Below are 10,708 nucleotides of genomic sequence, written 5' to 3'. Positions count from 1 at the left end.
TTTCGTGGCTCAGCCGGTAAGTGTTTTGGTTCGGTGTCAGAGCATACTGGATTTCAGTTCAAGGTCATTCAAGTGTCGGGTCAAGTCTCATTTCGGTTCAAGAGGTGAACTCGGTTTAGCTTCAGATTTGGTGGTGTTTCGGGTTATGCTTGGTTCAGTCAAAGATGATCAACGTAAGTCAACTGGTCAAACCCCAGTCAACGGCAGTCAACTGTCGGGTCAACAGGTCAAAGGCGGTCAACTCAGGACCCGGTAAAGTTTTAACAATAGGTTAAACTTTATATATAGATTCGTTAGACTTTTATTTAGTTTACGCGACCGAGCTCGACCCGGTTCGACTAATTATTAGTTTAGTTTTGATACTTTGACGAAAACTATATATTGTGATTACTTTGCGTTGAATTATCGTTGAATTTTGAAAATATACGATAACTTTTATTGTCGGGTTATTCTAAAAACAGAGGAAACTCTGTCCGACTTTCATAAAAATCCGAAACACGACACGTATTTATAGTTTCAAAAACGACACTTAATGGAGTTCGAGTTTATTTATTTATTTATTTAAATAAATATAATATATATTTATTTGACGACGATCTACGGTTTACCAAAACGAGGTATAAGTTAACGAAACCCGACGCTTGTTTAACTTATACATAAGGTTTATAATTATTTCAAACATAGATATTCCGCGCCCTTTTGTACGATAAATATAACGCGTATACCTATTTTAAACATCATGGATTCGAATATTATTTCACACATCGACTTCGTACATTTTTTTTTATGAAATAAATATAACGGTTTATACTTATTTCAGACGTCGACCTTAAGCTCTCTTATGCACTAAACGTAGTTTGCATATTTATTTCAAACTCTTAGCATTCGGAAACCATATTATATAAATATAATTATTTATATTTCTTTCAATCGTCTAGAATCCGAATTCTTCTAAGATAAATATATTTGTTACATACGTTTCAACGTCAAGTTTTCGAATGTATATATGTACATATATATATATATATATATATTTATTTATTCCCATCCTACGAAAACTACAACGGTAGGTTACCGTATCATATACGACAATTCGAATACGTATCATTATCGATCTACGCCTTCTTTTCACGACGACTAGCACGACTTCGTAAGTATATTTATATTTTTATATATGAATATATATCCTAAATCATTCGAAAAATAAGTTGTTTTCGAGACTTAGTTTTATCCCGATTATGAATGGGATCAAATAACCATAGCTTGGTTATTTTAAACCAAGATAATAACACCTTTATAGAATCGTTTAGTTAACGATTCGGTAGAGCTCGGACACGTAGTTTATCTACGTTTAATTAGGAACTTATAAGTATTTTCCTTGTTAGGAATACTATAGTTGCACGCTAGCTAATTCAAGTTCTTGGAACAACCTCACGGAAACACACTAAGCTAGCATTGCACAGGAACGTCAAGGTGAGTTCATAACCCCCACTTTTTACTGTTTTACATTTTTATAAAATGTTTTCGGGGGTGGAAAGACATGCAAGTTTTGCAAAATCACACAAGGTTTCGATAAATGAATATTGCATATTTATAAACCATTTTGCGACATGATTTTAACAAACTCAAATGGTTTACGAAAAGATTATGCTAAACATACCGGTTTATAAAAACATTAGTGTTTTTCGAAACATGCATGAGTTTTAATAACACGAATGGCGTGGGCAAAGGCCCAAGGACATGGGCAGAGGCCCAAGGACATGAATAACTCTCACATTATACGTTAACTAGGGTATGGTTAAGCTAGGGAATGAACTGTTAGATCAGGTGAGCGAATAGTAATCTCTCTTAAGTGCCATTAATCTTGTATAAGACCGAGGGCAAAAGTGGTAGATCTATCGGGTGTAGCGAGCCCCACTCTTGGGTCCTTGTGTGGCCCATGTAGTGCTTTTGTTGTTCTAACCGGGTGGACCGGGGGAAATCCGCTAGGGTTGAGTGCTTCCTATGTCGCCACACATATTAATGTCCTTGCAAAACATTAATGATCTGTTCATAGACGCTTACATACCAGTTTTAATACTCAGATTTTCAAATGTTTTTAAGATTCATTTGAAGTAAATTCACAAATACATGGATTTACAAACTTTGGTAACGTTTTTCAAATTATACCTAAGTAAGAGGACGCGCTGATCCTGCTTATAAGGGTTCGTTTGGGCTCGGCCCACTCTCTCTCGTGCAATGCACAAAGACTATTGTGGGCTAGACTCACAGTTTTTCATATATCATGCCAAGAAAATAATTTTACTATATTTTCTCAAAAACTTTTAAACCGGTTATCAAAAAGATTTATTTTAAATCTTTTCAAAACAAACTATGAACTCGCTCAACTTTATGTTGACTTTTTCGCATGTTCTTTCTCAGGTTACTTTTCAAAGATATGGCACGGTTGGAATAGGAGAACCCATGGGAATTCGAGTACTTAGTTGCGTTCATTTTCTAGAAGTCTTAGCCTATTTGCTTCCGCTCTGCAATGAAGATACCGGTCCAGTCACGCCAAGCTCTGATATTTCGGGGTGTGACATGAAGTTTCTCAGAAGCAACAAGCTCACGCACAAAATGGTAATCAAGATCGATATGCTTCGCACGTTTATGTGAGACCGGGTTTTGCGTGAGGAACAAGGCACTTTTGTTGTTACAAAGGAGAGTGGGACAATTAGGAGGCAAAGTATGCAGTTCGCGTAACAGATTAGAGACCCAAACAATCTCTGCTGCAGTATTGGCCATAGCACGATATTCTGACTCACAACTGGAGCGAGCAACTGTTGGTTGTTTCTTGGCGCTCCAGGAAACGAGATTACCGCCCAAAAAGATAGAGTAACCATAGGTTGAACGGCGAGTGTCGATGCACCGAGCCCAATCGGCATCAGAATATCCAAGAACCGAAGCATTTGAGGGCCGAGAGAAAGTTAAACCATACGACAGCGTTCCCTTGATGTAGCGAAGAATCCTTTTAACACATTAAAAATGGGCGGTAGTTGGAGCTTTCAAAAACTGACTCACTTGATTGACGGCATAGGAAATGTCGGGTCGAGTAATGGTCAAGTATTGCAACGCCCCTACAAGCGAGCGGTACATAGTTGGGTCGGAATGAGGGACACCCTCTGAAGTAAGCGATTCATTGGTTGCCAAGGGGGTGGACTGTAACATTCCTATTTTTATCATGTAAATTATAAGTATGGTTAAATTTATTAAACCACTAGTAACTAGTAAATAGTTTATTTTAATAATTAGTCAACCCAAATAGTTCTAAACACTATTTTATTTGGTTGACATAATATAAATTGGCCTTTATATGGGTGACTTTTCTAAATAAAATAAAAGTATATAATAGCTTATTTTATTAGACGGGTAGATTATGGATAAGTTAACTACTAGAAATATGAAGTACCTAAACGGGTCTAGTGACCGTATACTAATTAAAAATATAAAAATATATTGTGTTTTGAACCTACTCTGTTTTTAATAAAACTTGGTTCAAAATATAGACAAAAAATATTCTCGTTCTGATAACATATTTATTATCTTATAAAACGTTATAGTTCAGAAGTTATAAGCGCCAAATAAGTGAAGCAGTTAAATTAATTATAATATATAAAATAATAAATATTAAACTTACATATGTTAATGTTTACGTATAGAGTATGTATACTTCAACAAAAAGAATGTTCTCCAAGTTAATATAATAGTGCATGAATTAATTAGATGCATACATACGTCTCTTCAGGATATGAATTAATATGATGAAAAAGCATTTTGCATTTAATTGCAAGTGATACGTGTAAACCTCAAAATCAAAGGAACTTGATATAAATAGCACCCTACAACCTTTTCTTTCTTTTGTGGCTTTCGATATCACATACACTTTCTCTCTCTATATTTTTTTATTACTATTATTTACCCCATAATAGTAATAAAACCCTACTCGTTTTAAGTATTGTAACTCCCGATCACCGCTACCCTTTCCGATTGATTTGAGTCCCATAACGCATGTCAGGGCTCTGCCCGACTAAGTTCGTTAGGATTCTGTCTCGGGACATCGGGACAAGGTTGATTTAGGGGTACTATACTTACCATGAGTGCATTATATATTTTTAATAGCTCAGAAGTTATACCCAAAATTTATACCAGGAGTCTTTCTAGTTGAACCCTAAAGTTACACAGTAGGTCCATTCCTTTTTCTCACCATTTTATTCTCTTTTTGTAATTTAACCAAAACTATTATTTAGAGTAAATTACAAGTTTTGTCCTTTATGTTTACATCAAATTTCAGGCGCTGTCCTTTTGGCCAAAAGTTTACAGGCAGTGTCCTTTACCTTTCAAAATCTTTCACGTTTTGTCCTTTAGGCCAAACTTGGTTAGAAATCTCAGTTAAATAATGTCATATGCAATGCACATGAGGGTAAAATGGTCATTTTCCTCTCAACCCTTTCAACTCCCCATTTATATCCCACACCAACCCCTCAATTCAACTTCTTATCACATATGTCCCTCATCTTTCAGTCTTAGGGGTTAAGCACAATTCTAAGGCGATGAGCAGAAGCAATGTCTCTAGACGATGAAGGATGGTAGCCACGAGGAGAAAACCAATGTTTCAATAATTGTTTATTGATTCAATCTTTTTTCAAAGTATGGAATAATTATAAAGACCTCATGCAGGTCCTTTACAAAGTAAGTGCATGTTTGGCTTAGCTTATTTTCAACTTATTGAAAAGGACTTTTGGGAAAAAAAAGTCAGGATTTCCTGACTTTTGGAAACTTCAAAGGACTTTTGCCTTTAAAAGGCCTTCAAAAGGAAAGCCAAACACTTTGGAAAAGTCCTTTTTCCTATCAAAAGTCCTTTTTTTCTCAAAAAAAGGAACCCCAAACATGCCCTAAATACAATTAATCATGCTTCAACAAACACCAGCCCCAACAATTGCTTTTTTTCTTTTTGAACGAGTTTTTGAATAGATTGATAATTAGTGCTCATACAACCACGGGTTTGTGGTCAAAGAAAATGGGAAGAAGAGCCCAATATCAGAAACTCTAGTCCACCACTACACATAATAACAATTTCAAATCCAAATTGTTGACCACCGTGGCCTGAGATGCGACCATTACTGAACTCAAACAGCAACACAATAGTTGAGGATGGGGTAGCGGTGGTGAAACCGTCGTGGATCCCTAATTGTAACCCGTCGTACCTTAAATCTTTGAACAATTAACCCTAACTGTTAACTACCATGGCCTGAGATGCGACTGAGCAACAAAATCTTTGGCCGCCATATCGAATCCCGAACCATCGCCACCGGTATAACAGCCTAGGGGCCGCCATGAAACCATCACCACCGCCGGCCGCTGTAACTGTTGGCCGCCGTCCCAATCTCGGTCAACAAGTACAGATCTGAGGGGTGGTGTTGGCGTTGTGCAGTAGTAGTGTTGTTGTGAGGGTGGTGGTGGCAGGTATTGGTGCTAGTGAGAGAGTAGAGAGGAAAGAGTGTCACTGAGAAAGAAAGTGTGTTAAGAGGTTTATAATTCATTTTTGTTTAGTTTATTAAAATTTAAATATATTAAAATGGTTTTCTTAAGTAAACAAGTAAAAAAGACCAAATTAGCCTCATGTGCAATTGCACATGACATTTTTTAACTGAGATTTCTAACCAAGTTTGGCCTAAAGGACAAAACGTGCAAGATTTTGAAAGACAAAGGACACCGCCTGTAAACTTTTGGCCAAAAGGACAACGTCTGAAATTTGATGTAAACATAAAGGACAAAACTTGTAATTTACTCTATTATTTATTATTCTATTCTTATCAAAAGTCATATCTACTATTTTATTTACTCAATAGGAAACTCTAATTGAGACACCCAAGTAATTCTACACAATCTCTAAAATTTTCATAACAAACAGAATCAGGGTCAGGGCCCCTAAAACTCGGGGGGGGGGGCATTTCCCATTCGATATTATCTTCAAAGTCTGTTGTCAAAATTTAATTTTAATATTTCATCGACTCAGCAAGCCTACACCCACACGTGGCCACCCTATAGTGAAAATGTGTCCCTTACGGACCGTAAGGGATTAGGCTTACGGTCCGTAAGTATGTCAATTTTCGTGTATAAATAGCAGGCATCGGGACTTGATTTCTGGCGTTCGTTCGACAATCAAATTCGATTTGTGCGATGAGTTATAATAGAAACAGTCACAAAAACACTAATTAGTAGAGGGGGTGCTGCGACGATACAGTGTATTAACTCGATCGCTACTACGATTCATTTTCCGACCGATCAATATATCCAATGGATGTTTAAGTGCCGCCCACATTAGGGTTATACTTTGTCGTTCGTCGTTAATTCGATGGATGTTTAAGTATCGTACTTTGTCGTTCGTCGTTAAATCGATGGATGTTTAAGTATCGCACTTTGTCGTTCGTTGTGAGAATTTGATCTCGTGAGTTATCGTAATTGTTGTATTAAGTTACCTACCTAGTTCGTATGCACTAGGTTACAAGGCTAAATCAATAGGCTAAGCTCTGCTTGTGTAAATCTGCAATATATCAAGGCTTATCTGTAGACTAAACTTTGGCCGTATGAATCTGCATGATTATAATGTGAGTCATTCCCTTTTTATAAACTCTTTTCTCACAGTTTGTGAGTCATTCTCTTTTTATCAACTGTTTTACAATACTCCAAATTATTTTTCAGAATTGTAATTACAGTGATTAAGTTGATGTAATCACCAAATTACAGCCAGTATGTGGGGTATTATGCACATTACTACAGTTTAAATCATTTTATGTAACACCCCGTGTTTTCCAAAAGTCAAAGTCAAAGTCAAGTGTTGACTGCGATTGAAATTAAAGATAAATAAAGATCATTTTATTTTAGTTTCATTTTGATTTTCATATTATGTTGGGTAAGTGTTGTATAATCAAACTAATCGATCGATCATTTAACCGCGAATCGATGACCGACTGTGAATAGTAGGAAGTAACAATGCAATAAAGCTAATCAATCAATAATCAAGGCTAATCAAATCAATCATCAAACTCAAGTGTGGGGATTTTAGTACTTTTATACGTGTGTGTGTGCCTTACGTGTTAATTGTGCATGTTTACTTTTATGTTAAAGTGTGTGGTGAATCAATCAAATCAAATCGAAACTCGAAGGATAATCAAACTCAATCGAAACCGACTTGAAAATAGGTTGTAAGGATGCTTGTATGTTAGATATAGTAGTTGGAACTAAAAGTAATTTGAATAGAAACTCTATCCTACTCTACTCCTCATCCATCGAAATCGAAATATCGAAAATCGTCGCGAAACGCTCAAAACAGGAGACTCTGATCGAACAAGGCAACCTGATCGAGCAGGCTAGCCGATCGAACATGCTGTTCGATCGAGCAGCCCACTCGATCAGGAATGCTGCTCGATCAGGAGACCCTTTCCTCTTTTGGAAGCCTATAAATAGGGTTGTCTTTGTCAAACTTTCCACTTTTGGAAAAGCTCTGACCGACCAGCCTCTTCTTCTCACTAAATCTCAGATTTCTCTCAATCCGGTAAGTATCTTGCTCTAATTCTTGTACGTTTTTGTTCATTAATCTATTCTACACATTTCTATCTTTCAAAACTTGGATTCCAACCGTGAAATCACCAAGATCTAGGAGTTCTTGGGTGATGTCATCATGGTGTTCTTCAAGAACACTAAGTTTTGGCATCAATCCATCATGAATAGCTTAGATCTAACCGTTTTCCACATAAATAACCTAAAATCTACCAAAGATCTTAACATTTCACGGTGGAAAAGGATTGGAAGATGGGTTTTCATCTATCTTTCAACTCTTTTACACTCAAACCGGTGAAAACGAAGCTTGAACCGACTTATAAATCATTCTAAACAAACACATGGTTCAAGATCCGGATTCTACCACGAGATTTACGGATTTCGGGTTAAATGTTAAACTTAGGTTCTGAAACACCCACTGACCGGACTTGGGTGATTCCTGCCCGAGTCAGTGAGTCAAGTAAAGACTGAGGTTTTATGGTTCAACTCGTAATCAAACTATCTCCAAAACCACACCAAATAACGGGAATAACCAAGTGTTAAGAGATAGGCTAACCAGGTCAGAATGCTGGCCGAACGGTTGGGCTGACAGCCCAACCGAACGAACAACACCAGCCGATCGACCGGGCTAACCGATCGACTAGCACTTAGGCCCACAAACTCACAAGTGTAATATTGACGAAGTGATGTTCGATCGATCGAGCCACTCGATTGTAAACATTACTCATCGAATCATGAGATATTACACTTCAACACTTAACCTTTTCGAAACATTGGAATGTCACCCGATCGAGCATGCCACCCGATCGAGTGACACATTACAAATTTGATCCACTGAAGTTGCTAACCGATCGGTTGGGCCAACCGATCGAACAGACCGTTCGATCGGCCAACTTGAAAGGTAATGCTGCAAAAACTTCAAAAGTTCAAGCCATCATACACAAACACATCCTTCTCATCAAAGGAAGAAACAATCCACTTGAAAGAACCAGCCGATCGAGCCAGCCGGCCGATCGAATGGGAATGTTCGAACGGACTTTCAAACCAGTCGAACAGCCCACTCGATCGAACCAGCCGTCCGATCGAATGGCCTACTCGATCCAATATCCATTGTTTACTTTTCCGCGTTACTCATCGCTATGTTATCGAACTATTCAGGCTAACCTATTCTCAGTGCTCCCTTCAATCCACATCAAACCACTGTGAGTATACTCGATCCCTTTTTGCTTTCAGCACTTTTGGGTGTTACATACGTAAACTATCAAAATCACAATCAACACAAACTATTTGAACGCTAACCTATTTGCATGTGCTACTTGACTAAATGATTGTTGTTTATTATGTTTACACATGGAGTGCTATCTACCTGCTTTAGCAACATAGTACTATAGTTTGGACTCAGCACCCGTTCACACGGGGGTTGCTAAGGACAATTACTTGCATGGATTACGGTGGTAATCATGTATTGCGAACTGTCTCGGACAGTCAACCCGCAGTCGTTGGTATCGATGGTCCCTCGTTGATAATTTACATGCATCGTTTCCCCTTGTGTACGTGCTTGGTTATGCGTAAACTATTCGAACTCTATATGCTATATCAAACTTGTGTACTCACCTTTACATTATATGTTTTGACTTTTATTTTAACGTATGTGACAGGTGTTTAATGTGTTAGCTTGCTAGGGAAGCGAGGCAATAATAAGCTTCTAGGAGCCCGTAACCCATGACCAGTGTCCACGAACCTGATCCGGGGTTATAGTTATCTGTAGATCTTGCCACTGGCACCTGTAGCCAGAGGGGTCCACAAATAGGGGTCTTAGAAACATCAAACAATATTCAAATTTGGTTTGTAATAATTAGAATCTGAGTTGTCGGAACAGTGCTACTTGTTTAGTTGTTTTCTGTAATGATTAATTTAGATATTTGGGATACGGTATGGGACGTATCTATAACTGAATATTATGAATAGTTGTTGTGGAAACTCCTGAACAATCTGTTTCGCTCAGTGCCGCGCCCCGATGATTCCGCCATCGGTTGGGGTGTGACATTTTAGGTGGGCGAACCTAATTTAATTGATTTACGTCATTCATTGGGGCAGCCAATGGTGATATGACCACTGTCACAGATCCGGCCGAGTGACAAATACTGTGGGTAGTTGGTTGATATCAGAAACATGCGTAAAAGATCTTAACACTGTGTATTAAAATAAATGTGTCATTTTCAGTAAAATGAATGATTCACTCAGTATTTCCCGCTGACAAAACCTTTTTAAAACGCGTTTCAGGTAATTACAGTAGATTGGAGTAAGGATTGGATCCGGTACTAAAAGACTTCAAGAAGTGGCTTATTTTATTAATTAAATCAGATTAAGAAATATTGTTTTTATTAAAAGCTACATTTGTAAAACATGGAATTTATTCCATCTATTTAAATAAAATCCGGTGTTTCTAAACTCTGATATTTTTCCTAACTCACGGTCCTGATGAAATTTCCGCTGCAATGTTTTTCAAAATAATCACCGGTACCACTGGACTGCTCGCGGCTCCCGATTCCGGCCAGGATGGGGTCGGGGGACGTGACAGTAAAGGTGGTATCAGAGCTAAGCCACTGCTTTAAGCCAATAAGTGTTGTGATAATAATACTTAAGCTTAAAATAAAAGAGTTAGGAGATTACTATTAAATGGTAGCACAGCTGATAACAGTTAAGACTTGAACATAAGAAAAGATGCCTTAGTATAAGCTAAGCCACTTGTTTACGCAATTAGGTGTTATAATAATACCTAAGTTTAAACGGAAAATTAGAAGCTTGATATTATCTGATAGCACTCCGGATAATATTTAGACTTGAACTTAAGAATTTTGCCTTAAATAAACTTTAAGTTAAATTACTTATATAAGTACAATGTAATGGATATTGGTATGCCATAAGAATGACGATTAGCAGGCAATAGCATTTAATTGCTATTTATTCTTGTTTATTGATATTACTTGGTCTAGAATAAAGATATGTTATGTAAATACAAATTTCCTTAATTCTGAATAAAAGCCCTAATAAAAGAGGCACTTTTAAAATCTTGAAAAGATACTATTTATAGGAAATAGAAAATTTT

Source organism: Helianthus annuus, chromosome 11 (genome assembly GCF_002127325.2).
Source record: "Helianthus annuus cultivar XRQ/B chromosome 11, HanXRQr2.0-SUNRISE, whole genome shotgun sequence".
Lineage (NCBI taxonomy): Eukaryota > Viridiplantae > Streptophyta > Magnoliopsida > Asterales > Asteraceae > Helianthus > Helianthus annuus.
The sequence above is the reverse complement of the archived record's forward strand: the minus strand, read 5'-3'. Positions refer to the sequence as shown.